This window comes from Rhodnius prolixus, unplaced genomic scaffold, assembly GCF_049639745.1.
Source record: "Rhodnius prolixus isolate KJV_2025 unplaced genomic scaffold, Rpr scaffold_8, whole genome shotgun sequence".
NCBI classification, from domain to species: domain Eukaryota; kingdom Metazoa; phylum Arthropoda; class Insecta; order Hemiptera; family Reduviidae; genus Rhodnius; species Rhodnius prolixus.
In genome coordinates this window covers 21,270,431-21,282,939 of record NW_027411593.1, presented here as the reverse complement: position 1 = coordinate 21,282,939, position 12,509 = coordinate 21,270,431, and the positions used below count along the sequence as shown (strand labels likewise).

Genomic DNA, 12,509 nt, shown 5'->3' with positions numbered 1-12,509 from the left:
ACCATTTTCATAACCAAATAGACAAATCATTTTTATTACGGTGAACACACAACTTCCAAAATTTGGCATGATTGCAATACCCTCTTTACCACTAGTAAGAGAAGCTTACTAAAGATGAAGCCATTTAGAGGTTACAAAAAAAAAAATACAACATATTTTGGGCAGAAACTGAGGGTACATGCTTTGACAAAGCAGAGTCGCCTAAGGTAAACTACCTCTATAATGGTAATACGAGTACGTGTTAATTTTATACTGTTAAGACCCTGCATACAGTATATGTATTATATGCAATTATACGTGCCAGAGTGCCTATCTATAATTTATTTATACAGAGTATTAACATAACATGTCGTTAAACATGAAGTAGATCCAAGGCTTGTTGTCTAGCCTTTGTTATAATTACATCCATGTTGCTGGACAATGCATGTAAAACGAGCAATGTTGTAGAAAATGGAAAATATAGGGAACTAAGTTTAATAAGGCATAATTAGTATGTAGGTAATGTCCTGCTAATTGAGAAGGACTGCACTACCTCTGTGGTTCATCCCCTCTTCACTACTTTGGTTGCTTTTGTCACTTAGAAACTCAGATTGTTAGATAATGCAGGTACTAAAAAGGTATTATTATTCCTGAATGACAAATTTTATGAGCAAATAATGTCACATTATTATTGTAGGGCAAGTCCTGTACCCTCAAAGGAACTGCAATCAAAAAGGATTATGTACCATCCAATTAGAAAAGTATTTCCTCTATATGAGACCCAGCGTGTACCGCGTATCGAGAAGACTGCGAAGATCACAGAGGACGGGATGAAACCATTCAGGTCCTAAGTAACTGCTTCTCCTGCCCTAAAGCTCCAAGAATCCCTGGTAGAAGGGTGTCGGTGAAGGATTATGTTTTTGCTACTAGCAACATGTTACTTCGCGTAATGCGAAGATGACCAACGACTTTAAAGAGGCTGTCTAAATCAGCCCAACTTTAGTTAGAAAGATCTCAGACTATAGAGACCTAATTCTACTAACAAGCCCTTCTTACTAGATACGGAAATATAGTGAGTAACCTGGGCTTGGAGAGAACAGAACCTTCCCTCCAAATTATAAGTAAATTTCCACCAATTTTGAAGATTAAGTTTGCCCATAGGAAATTTCAAATTGTATGCAAAAAAGTGTTCAGTTAGTAATTTAGATGTTCACGTGGAGCGATCTTCCTGAAAACATTATAAACATTTGATTACTCTCAGTTCTAGAGGCGGGTGTTAGTCTAGTGAATGTGGCTTTGAAAGTGGGAGATCCCCAGTTCGAATCCCGCGTATGTCTACTTTTTATTTGCTAGAAAAAATGTGTTTATAGTAAAGTATGAGCTTCCACCCTCCGTCCACGACACCTAATTGGTAGTTGGACGTTAAGCCCTGCCTTGAAAAAATAGGCAATTAATTACTTTACTTTTACTCCAAGTTCTCAATTCATTCGACAGAACAAAATTAGAAAAATCTAATAATGAAGGCTGGTGAATCCATTTATTGCTTTGCTAAGGGGAGAAATGGTACTTTCCAATAGTTAGAGCCTTTGCCAAGAAAAAGACTTCTCAGGTGAAACTGCCCTGAAAGCACATTATAAAAGAATGTTTCCGATAACGTTAAGCTGCTCTTTAAAATAATCTCAACGGTTTGGGATCGCTGTTCCAAATACTTCACTGGCTCAATGTTGGCACTTGCAACTGAAGTCGGGTGTGTATTCGCCCAATTATTTTCAACTCAGTAATCCTTAATACAATGGGATATTTCCTGTGATTTATCATGATCGCAAAATAAAGACACTGATTGATACTGAAGATTGTTGAGTTTGTAAAAAAAAAGAATACCTATACTATAGGTAGTCATAGCATGAACAACCAGCTGATAAGAAATAAGATTTTCTCTCTAAAAGACTGCACACATACTTGAATAATAAATGTAAACATCCAAATCCACTTGATACAGTTAGTTGAAGAAGCAGTCGTAGTTGATAGAAGCCCTATTTACTTGGAGAGTTGACGCTATTAGAACTCGCTGTTCTCTAACAGCGCGGAAAGACTGAAAAATACAATAAATTTTTTTTTAAATACCTATATAAATAAATAATAAAAAAATTTTTGTTTATATAGATTGTCAATATTTCTTCAGAAATAGCTGTTCAAAATAGTGGAAGAAGAATCCCAAGAGAATAAGTAATAACTAACCTGACAAGGGACCCAAACCTTCCACATAGGACCGGCTATAATTCAGTTAAGGGTTCATAATTTCATCTTCAGAAAACAATGACCTAGAAGTAAACGAATTTCCCGATAATACCCAATGTATACCTATCGCTAAATATCTTATTCCGCCTACACATTTAACCAAGTATTGGTAGAATAACATTTTTTTTTTTCTACATGTCACATATTTTTTCTTCAATCAAACTGTATTTATACTTTTTATTGGAAATGTCGCCTACAAGATGGTATAGTCAAGATATTTGATTGTTAAAGGCAAGAAGAAAATCTGGATGTTAACAAGCACAAAACATTCTTATCTACAGTACTCTAGATACTAACTTATTGTAACATTTTAACTTACCCGAAAATATCAAAACGAATTTACCAAGAAGAATTATTCAAATAAGTACTTTTGGACTATATAAGAAGATAAAATTGTAGCCAGTGATTTCGGAAAAAATATTTAAAAAAATCTCTTCAATAAAATTGTATTTCTGGTTTGGAGGAAATAAATACAACTATTTCAATCTAAAATACAACGACAAATGGTGCCCTGTTCTACGTCACAAACTTGACACTATACATCGATCTGGACATTCCATTAGTAAAGCAGCTAGCTTCTGAAAAATATCAGAAATACTACAAGTTCTCAATTCACTGACCATTCCTGATCATCCTCTACGCTGACTAAAACGCCAGTGGTCCAGAGATCTCCTTCAGAAGAACTCATAAGTAATGAGGTATCAAGTCGAGAGTGCTACCTGTCGGCAGACAGTCGCACTACACGTGGTACTCAAGACTGACATATTCCATTGTTCACTTATTAACTTATTTAAGTGTTCTTAACAACAAAAGATTGTAAACTTCTATATGTAAATATATATTTTAGCCTTACAACTAACTGCATCAAGCAGATGTTAAATCACGAAAGTTTCTTTGGTAAAACAAAATTAAATAACCTTTCAGTAATAACAGTTTCCAAAATACTTACCTTTTAGTGCAAAGATCGTAATTGTTTCCATTTAAAATGGATATTATAAACTCTTAAAATTATCGGAACGGAAAACCAACTAATAAATTAATTGAAAAGAAGTTATAAAAGTCATTTCCGTGCAACATTTTTATAGACCACTCTTAATCCTCTTTTTTTATTCTGTACGAAGAAATATAGCCAGCAAACAATTTCCGAGGTCCCTGGGGGCAAGTTATTATGATTGGTTTGTATGTTGTTTTGTTTGTGTTCATATCTTTCCCGAGAGGCGACCATTTCTCTTTAAAAACTTCACACAATTTCAACACACATACGATCCTAGTTTTTTTTTTTATTAGATACATTTTTTGGGGGAAAATTGTATTCTTCACTAACAACCTTAGCTTGAAGAATTTAAATTAACCGAGAGGTTTTTCCAGTTATTTCGACAAAAAAGAAATAAGGTCCGTGTAGCTATAGCGTTTCCAGTGGCTCATTAATTAAACAAGGTCTAACATCATCTCTAGAAGTTTTGAGAAGATCTCGATCTCAAAACAGATTATTAACAGAAATAAATTGGAGAACATTTTAAACAAATAATCTAAAAACTAATTGATGTACGACTTTTAAAATTAAACCATTTAAAAATTTGTTAACAACTGTGAATGTAGTTATTTAATTGTTTTTTTAAAAATCGAAATAAGGAAAAGTCTGCAAGGATCACTTAATTCAGAAGTTTTCACAACTTTTTAAACAAACTTCAAGCTTAAATGACAATAAGAAAGTTTTCCGAATATAAACAACGACCAAAAGCAGCTAGACACAGGAAATGACCTTCAAGAGTAAAATTGTTAAATCTTTTAAGTTGTATAATTGATAATTACTTTTCCAATTTCATTATAGTCTTGGTTATCACAACTTCTTTTTATCTTCATTTATGAAAGAATCTACTAACGAATATCTAAATTTTGCTGCTCCGAATAAAAGACTGATTATTATTTTTTTTAATTAATCAAGAGAATTTCGGTTAAGCTATAAGGATGGCAGGAATGTAGAGTACTGATCCATCCATTAGTTGTAGTATATGTAAATAGTTGGATATAATAGAGGGATGAATGTGTGAAGCGAATGTATCTATAAGTAAGAATGGAGAGTGAGTGATATTCTAGTGATAAGCACCTAGACGATGCTGGCTGTATGGCGAAGGCCAATACCAAAAGAAGAAAACAAAAAAAAAATTGTAGAGTCTCCATTCATGTAAATTAATGTCCAAGATGAATAAGGCTTTAAGGAAAAAGCTGCTAGCCACTGAGATGGATTACTGGAGAAGGGCAACACGAATATCAAGGCTTGAAAGAGCAAGAAATGAAGAAATAAGAAAGAAAATGAACGTTTCAAAACTATGTTCAACAGAAGGTGCAGGGAAAGAAACTGAAGATATTACGTCCATATATAAAGAATGGAAGATGAAAGAATGGCTAAGGAAATGCTAGACTGGGAAGCCGAAAGTAGAAGAATAAAGGGCGCAGACCTAAGGAAATGAGGATAGATGGCGTCCGAGGAAACCTCCACGGTTACGGACTGAAAAAAGAGGATATCCAGGATAGATCCAATTGGAAGCTGAAATTATAAGAAATATTTGGTGGGCGAAAATCTCAGTATAGAGGAACTCCTGACGAAAAAAGATTAGTATTGCAGTGCTAAATTATAATGTTATCTACAATCTGTATATACATATATATACAATAAGTAAATCAGGAAGTACAAGATTAATTGGTAGGTGAAGAGCAGGAGGAGAGAAACTACCCAGTGGCAGCACTCTCTACGGGATATAATGATCTTTAGGTCTTCAGACCTCAAGGAAATCGCGGGGCCACTGGCGATTCAGTCGGCGAGAAGTATTAGGGATGTCAGAAGAAGTGAGAGACAGTACAAGAGGATTAGAGCTAGTCGAGAGAGTAGTGTGGAATTTTTGGTATTTAGTCTTAGCGAGTTGGTCTATGAAAGGAATTTTGAGGTCGTTGTGAAGAGTGAGGTTAGTCACCGTAGAAAAGAGCGTCAGCTATCTGTCGGAGTAGTTATATGTTTTAGCACACCAAAAAAAATAAAATAAAATAAAAAAACAGTTCGGACTTCTCAAAGAATCAAATCAAGAAGGCAAAGGACCAAATCAAGATGGAACCGTTTTAGTTTTCTGTCATTTTTTTTCGGATTTGGACTGTTCATTCTACGGGCTTTTTAAACTCCCTCTAAAAGAAGCGCCACTAATAGAATTTCCTCGGTAAGATTCAATAGAGAAAAAGCGTCAGAGAAAATAAAAACAAAATAAATGGGAGCTCCAAATGAGGGATCTGGATCGCAAACTACTAAAAGATCCGCTGGTGGCGTCAAATCGCAATAGCAGGTTTCAGCTTGCTGCAATTTTCGTTCTACATATAATTAGGTACAGAAAAATTTCTGGATACTGCCACTGAAAACCTCATTAAGCGTGATATTTCACCTAGCTAAAGACAGTAATTAATAAAATTAACAAATGTACAAAATAGATCAATATAAATTAATAAAAGCAAATTCTCAATAACAACAGAAGATAAAGCTTTATTTGCGGAATAATTTTTGTAGGTTGAGCTGATCTCATTCTCCATCAATCATCTTACTCTCTGCAAGATTGCTAGAAAACTTTTATTAGCAAACTTCAGGACAGCTTAGCGTCACTTTCATTAAAACTGCCAAGCTCATTTCATTCATCGTAACAATTCATCTGTTAATAAATGTAAAAAACATTTGTACCTGTATTTTTAATTTTGCAATTACTTTAAAATGCTTTGAAAAAACAAAAAAATTAAATGGTGGGTTTTGGGTAGCGGTTATTACTTGCTAGTCCTGGAATTGATTTGCTTTTTAGTAGTTTGTGAATTTTTTCAAAACGACTCACACATTTTTTTCGTTCATTAATTGTCAAGTTCTTCAATTTTTATTTTAAACATATTCTCTGAAAAATCTATTCTGGGAAAGAGTGTCCCATTCTTTAGGGATCCCTTTCTAAAGTAAGTAAATTTTTTTGTAGATCCTATCTCTTGTTTACACTGTTAAGGAGGTTAAATGTGGGGCTAAAAATCGAGTTAAAGAGGATTCATAAATCTGAAAAATATATTCTTTACACAATGGGGTTGGAGATAGGTTTAACTTTAAGGTTAAATTTCAATGAGATATGCCGTTAAAAATAGTATAGTGTTGGTAAGAATTAAATATTTCTCAGATGTTCGGAGTTTGATAACTTGAAAATACGGTTAAGTTCACACTTTACTTTAAAATTATCTAATTTGGCCGACAGCCGTAATATTGATAGAGATGGATTGAAACGAATTGGAAATTTTAAAATAATCGAATAGCGTGACTTCAATAATACAAAAACGATCGATTTTTGTCTTGTTACGTGATGATAACTTGATTGTAAAGAAAAAGTTGTAATACAAAGGAAACTTTCTGAATAGTGTTTAATTCCTCTAAACTCTACCGAAAAGCCTTGTTTAAGTGGTCAGCGAACGGTATCAATTAATATACATTCTTGAAAACAGAGGATGCAGAGAGCTAATTCAAGAGATCATTGATTAACCGAAGAAGTAAGGACAAAAAAATGGGGATCAGTTGATGAGCGACGTTCTGATTCATCCATTCGAACTCACCAGAGACCTCTCGCCAATATTATTTTTAAATTTAAGGGTGCTTAATCATATTAGGTCAATGGAACCCGTAGCATTTTCAAGTGCACTGTAAACTTCCGGACACTGTCCTCTAGCTAGACTGTCCAAAAACCGAGAAATGAGCTGTAAGAAGCTCCTAGATAGAGAAAATCTAAGGGCCAAGCAGGTGGATTCGAACCCTAGATCTCCGCGTGGGAATCAAGTACACACTAACCACTTTAATATCCCTTCCCTGATTATTCTATTCAATTATCTATTTTTTATTTTATTTTTTCACCAAACAACAGCAAAACTTTCTTACAGGCAAAACCTTCACTACTAAAGACCAAGCTACAATTTCAAAGTACAACCTCTGCAATCCACAAAACTTTCCCTTAAAATAACTAAGAATTTCTTTCAATATCGTACTAAACAAAGAAGAATGCGATCGTCTAATTAAATAAATGGGTCAAGATGTAATTAGTAATGTTATTTTACAGTCTCTATCTATTTTACAACTCAGATGAGAAAATTTCACATTCCGATCCTCTTATCGCTACACGAACTCTACAAACACACATCAACCACTTACAGGACTGGCTTATCAAATGGAGAATCAAAACCAACGTTACGAAGTCTAAGTTTATAGTATTTACTCTCAGACGGAAAATCCTACCTCCTATCATCTTGAACCAAACTCCTGCACCAACTGTGGACAAAGTACGCTACCTTGGACTGCACCTAGTCAAACGGTTGACATGGAATCCCCATTCTAGACTGAAAAGACAAGAAACTAACCAACGCTACAAACTTCTCGCCAGACTACTTGACAAACGTTCGAAACTTAACCTACATAACAAAACACTCTTATATCTACTGTTACTGCGACCTATTTGGTCATAGGGCATCGAAGTATGGGGATCGACTAAGCATTCCAACTCACTACGCCTCCAGGCATTACAGTCAAAAATACTTCGCAAAACTTGTTAACGCTCCGTTCTATGTATCTAACCTCACTATCCATAATGACCTCAAAATCCCTTTCATTACAGATCTTGCTAACACTCGTTTTCTCAAATTTCATTCCTCTACAGTAGCTCATCCTAACCCTCTCATAGAACACCTATCTTCCTCCACATTACCAGGTAATCCTCTAAGGAGATTGAAGAGAAGATGGCCTCGTGATCCACTTTTATCGTGAGAGCAAAGCACGTTACTGGAGTGACACCATTGGGTGCCTTCTCCACTCATGATTTCCTTGTATTTCTTTTTTCTTTCACTATATTTGCTTGTTGCAACAACTGTTGCAGTGGTAAATTGCAATAAAAGATTAAAAAAAAAAAAAGAGAAAATTGCCAGATTTTTTTAAATAAATAAAATATGAAATAAATCCAAACTGAAATTTAAAAAAAAAATTACTATCACTTGGTAAATTAACACAATCAAGAGCAAGCTTATTGTAAGATTGTTTTAAGATTTTTTAGACTGATTTAAGAATATACCTGTGGTAGTTTGTAGCGCCATAAGAATTCACCTGATCACAAAGAAAGCTAGTTCTCTTCAAAAAAAAAAAAAAAAAAATGAACAAATTAAATTCTTGACTTATCTGAAAATAAATCTCTACATTTAATTAATTTTACAAGGAAAACAAAAGCAGATCTAACTTCCACTTATCTTACTTTTATTTTAAACTACATTGGCAGAGGTTTTATACTATCTTGATCAAATTAAGAGTGCTTGCGGAGCCTTTGTTTCATTTATCAGGAGGTTATTATCTTAAATGACATCTAGGACCCTTATCAGTTATAAAATCTTCTCTTCTTTTGCTCCTAAACATATAATTTATTTAGATGATAAAGACCTGCACATCTAAAAGGATATCTGTTGTCTTTTTTTTTTTATAGACCTATGTATATTTTAATTGTTATTTTTACACGAAATTAAAAAGTAGAAAAGTGGTAAATTCTTTTATTTTTGTTTGTATTTATTTCCAAATGAATCCTATTTCATGCTCGTTAGGTAATATAAAATAATATACATGTATACACAAAGGAATTCAAAAGAAGAAAAAAATCTAAAACAAATATAAACTCTCAAAGGCAACATATGTAAATAAGCAGGATATCCTACATGTATAAAAAGGATTTAAACATGATCATGGAAAAGGTAACACAGATAATGTACACAGGAATATTTTCTGTAATTTTTGTTTTATCTCTATTCTTTTTTTTACTACCTCACACTAGGTAATAAAAGTATTGGGATCATGATAAAAATTAAAAATAGAATTTCCACAGAAATACGTTTTGAGATAACCTGAATAAGTAAAAGTTGCTTTTAGAAATTATCTCATAAAAGAAAATTCGACGAAAGCTGAAACTTAATATTTTGAATTGGTATCTTCAGCTGATCAGACTGTAAATGAGCAATTAAAAATCTCTGAACCGGCCATAGGGACTTCACAGAAAAGATTATTTTTTATCTTTACCTATCTTCGTATCACAATTTCTTTAAAACATATTTTAAAGAACGTTTATTAAAAACATTTTGTTCAAGACAAAAAAAATCATTATAATAAGAAAAAATCTGATATAGAGGTTGGGTAGGCTTCTTTTTAAAGCAGCATTTCATTATAATGTACTATACCGTAATATATAATGTACTATACCTTCTTATTATTATTATTGAATTATTATTGCCTTTATTGTTTGTGTTTATGCACAATATTATCTCCGCATGGGAATCTTCTGTACTAACCATTCAGCTAATCTATAAACTTTTTTTTTTGTATGTGGACTAAGTACTATACAAATTTTAATGTGTTTAAGCATTTATAACCTTATTAATAACCTTAAATTTGAAAACTTACTAGAAAGGTTAAACGTCCATAAATAAATCTAACTTCAACCATATATCTGCAATCACATGGTTGGTTTTCAATTAGCTTCATGTTTGTTGAAGTTAAGGTCTTTTAAAATATCACTCAAGTAAACTATATTGTGCCCTATATCTGCTCAAAACACAATGCCAGCAACCAAAGGTCGTGCATTCTTGTTTTTATAAAGAAATATACCCATAGAAAATAAATTTTTGGAAGACCTTAAATTGTTTTCACTCAGTTTTTAACTTAAAAAAATAAAAATCTGGATACACTGATACTATTTCAAAATTTGTGAATGTTATTGGACTAGATTAGATTAGATTGCTTAAGACGGGCGGTTCCACTAAAAAGGGGAAGGAACGCAGGCAATCCTTATGCCCATTGTTCCTCGACCACTCCTCATCTCATGAGAGATACCGGGGTTTTAAAACAACAAATCCGGCTAAAAGTTGCGAGATGCTAAATATAATAAACTAATAAAGTAGTAACAGGACACTAGGGAGCATGACGACTCAATCGCACTGAATAAACCTAGAAAGTTCGTTAAGATTACCAGATGCTACAATCTCCGGTAGGGAGACATTTGACCTTCCGAAGACGAGGAATCTAGTTTTAGAATAAACTGGACACACCTCTACAAAGTGCCGCATAGTCTAATTGGACTATCCACAGCCGGCACAGATTGGCGACTGGATAAGGCCGCATTTGAAAAGATGATACGCTAAATTCGCATGTCCACTCAACAACTGAACCAACTGGCGGATCCGGGACCTGCTAAAACCAACTATAGCCGTTTTTGACAGGCCAAGAATTTCTTTAGCCTGACGGCAGTCAGCTCGGGATCTCCACCGTTTCCAATGTTCCTTCAAAATCCACTGCTCCACTTCTGTTCTACAACGTCGATAGGATACAGGAATAATGGGCTGAGGAGTCATTGTTATCAACGCAGCTCCTTCCTTTGCCGTTTCATTAACAAGTTCGTTACCCGGAATCCCAGAATGACCAGGGGACCAAGCAACCGAAACAGTTGTGAATGTTATTAAACTTAGTATAAGAATATATATCCCATTGTCATAGAATACATCCCATATGTATAGAATATATCCCATTGTCATAGAATATATCCCATATGTATAGAATATACCCCATTGTCATAGAATATATCCCATTTGTATAGAATATATCCCATTGTCATAGAATATACCCTATATGTATAGAATATATCCCATTGTCATTACCGAAATTCCCGTGTAAGTCCCGCTATATCTGTATATGTATACCTGTTCTCCAGATCTGGCTCTTAGTTTCTGAAACTCAACCAATCCGCATAGCCACGTAAGTTTTCAATAATTATAAAGAATTTATTGTATTTTTTATTTTATTTTTATATTACTGTTTTTTTACTGATTTTCTGTGTTACTGAATCTCTAAATTGTTTGTATTTGTGTGTTTGTAATATCCAGGCCCTGAAGAGGACAATATATTTGTCGAAACGTTGGCAAAAAGACGAGTTGTTTTTTATTTGACCGATTCCTCGCCAATCTTGAATCCTTAGTTTACTAAGTACAAAGTTTCAAACTATAGTTTTTGTGAACTGTCTCCTCCAGTCTTCAGAGGCCAAAGGGCACAACGCAAAAAAACCAGTAACTGTAGAGCAGCAATCTGATTTGGTTAAAGAGACGTTTTATTTTCTCTTGTTCTGTCATAATCTGGAACTAAACCCAAAACACTGTAGCGATTTTTTCTGACATTTCATGCATGGGTACTCGTTCTAATCAGGGTAAAGAATTGCAACTAATTACTGCTTGGAGTTCATTTGCCTTAACCTACAGAGGACAGTGAGATGAACATTTTTTTACCCTTGTAAAAGTCTTAAAAGCCTTAAAGTCAGCCCAAAACCACCAAGAACTAAAGGTGGAAGGGAATGTCGCCGCTAGTTTTTTCGCAGAAGATAACTTATCTAGCAAGCATTCAAAACCTAATTCCAATTTCTGCTACCAGTTCGAGACATCATTAAAAGTCGCGGAAAAGAAAGGTAAAACTTACGTCACGGAAAAAGCACCTATTTCCCACCTAAATCTGGAAGGTGAACTTATTCTAATTAATTTCCTTATCTAGATTAGTCTAGGAGACTGTTAGCTTCATATGTCTTTCTTCTTTAGCTGACACAATAAGTTCTTATGTGATAACAAAACTAAATAAAGCATCGTTCCATCTATCTACAAATAGATAAACCTGGTCTGTTTGTAGAACGGAACTTAGGCTCGTATGTATTTATGGCAGTAAAGATATTTATCAAGCATTATTCTGCTTACTGCCGCAGATTGTATAGTAAGGGATATCATATAGAACAAAAATAGAGACTATCACTTGTCTAGGGAAAGCAAAGTTTGCTCGCCTACATCTCTCGTCTGGCGAATGAGGATGTTATCTCATATAATATTAATGCTTTTTATACAACGAGTATATAAATAAAATGTCCATTACACTGATTAAGACTAATTCTTCTTTCTGTTTATCCATCAAAATACAATTTGCATTAAATATGTCTTAAGGAAAAACCTACCACTCGACTTAAAATATTCTTTAATTAATGTGCTTCGAATCCAAAAAGTGTTAAACTAGAAAAAAGATTAGTTTTAATGTGGTTATTTTACATCTTTATAATGGAGATGAAGCTAATTACTTTTTATGCATCATTAACTTTCGTTTTATATTGTTTCGATTAATTTTCTAAGGG

The 12,509-nt window shown here is 33.8% G+C and overlaps 1 long non-coding RNA gene across 1 annotated transcript; it reads right to left on the bottom strand.

Moving 5' to 3' along the window:
* Positions 1-5,784: 5,784 nt before the first annotated feature.
* On the bottom strand, positions 5,785-10,821 carry LOC141451568 (uncharacterized). Its single transcript, XR_012456894.1, has 4 exons — positions 9,557-10,821; positions 8,568-8,717; positions 8,391-8,446; positions 5,785-5,966 (listed from the first exon to the last, which is right to left on the bottom strand). It is a non-coding gene; the product is annotated as an uncharacterized lncRNA (long non-coding RNA).
* Between the last annotated feature and the right edge of the window lie 1,688 nt (positions 10,822-12,509).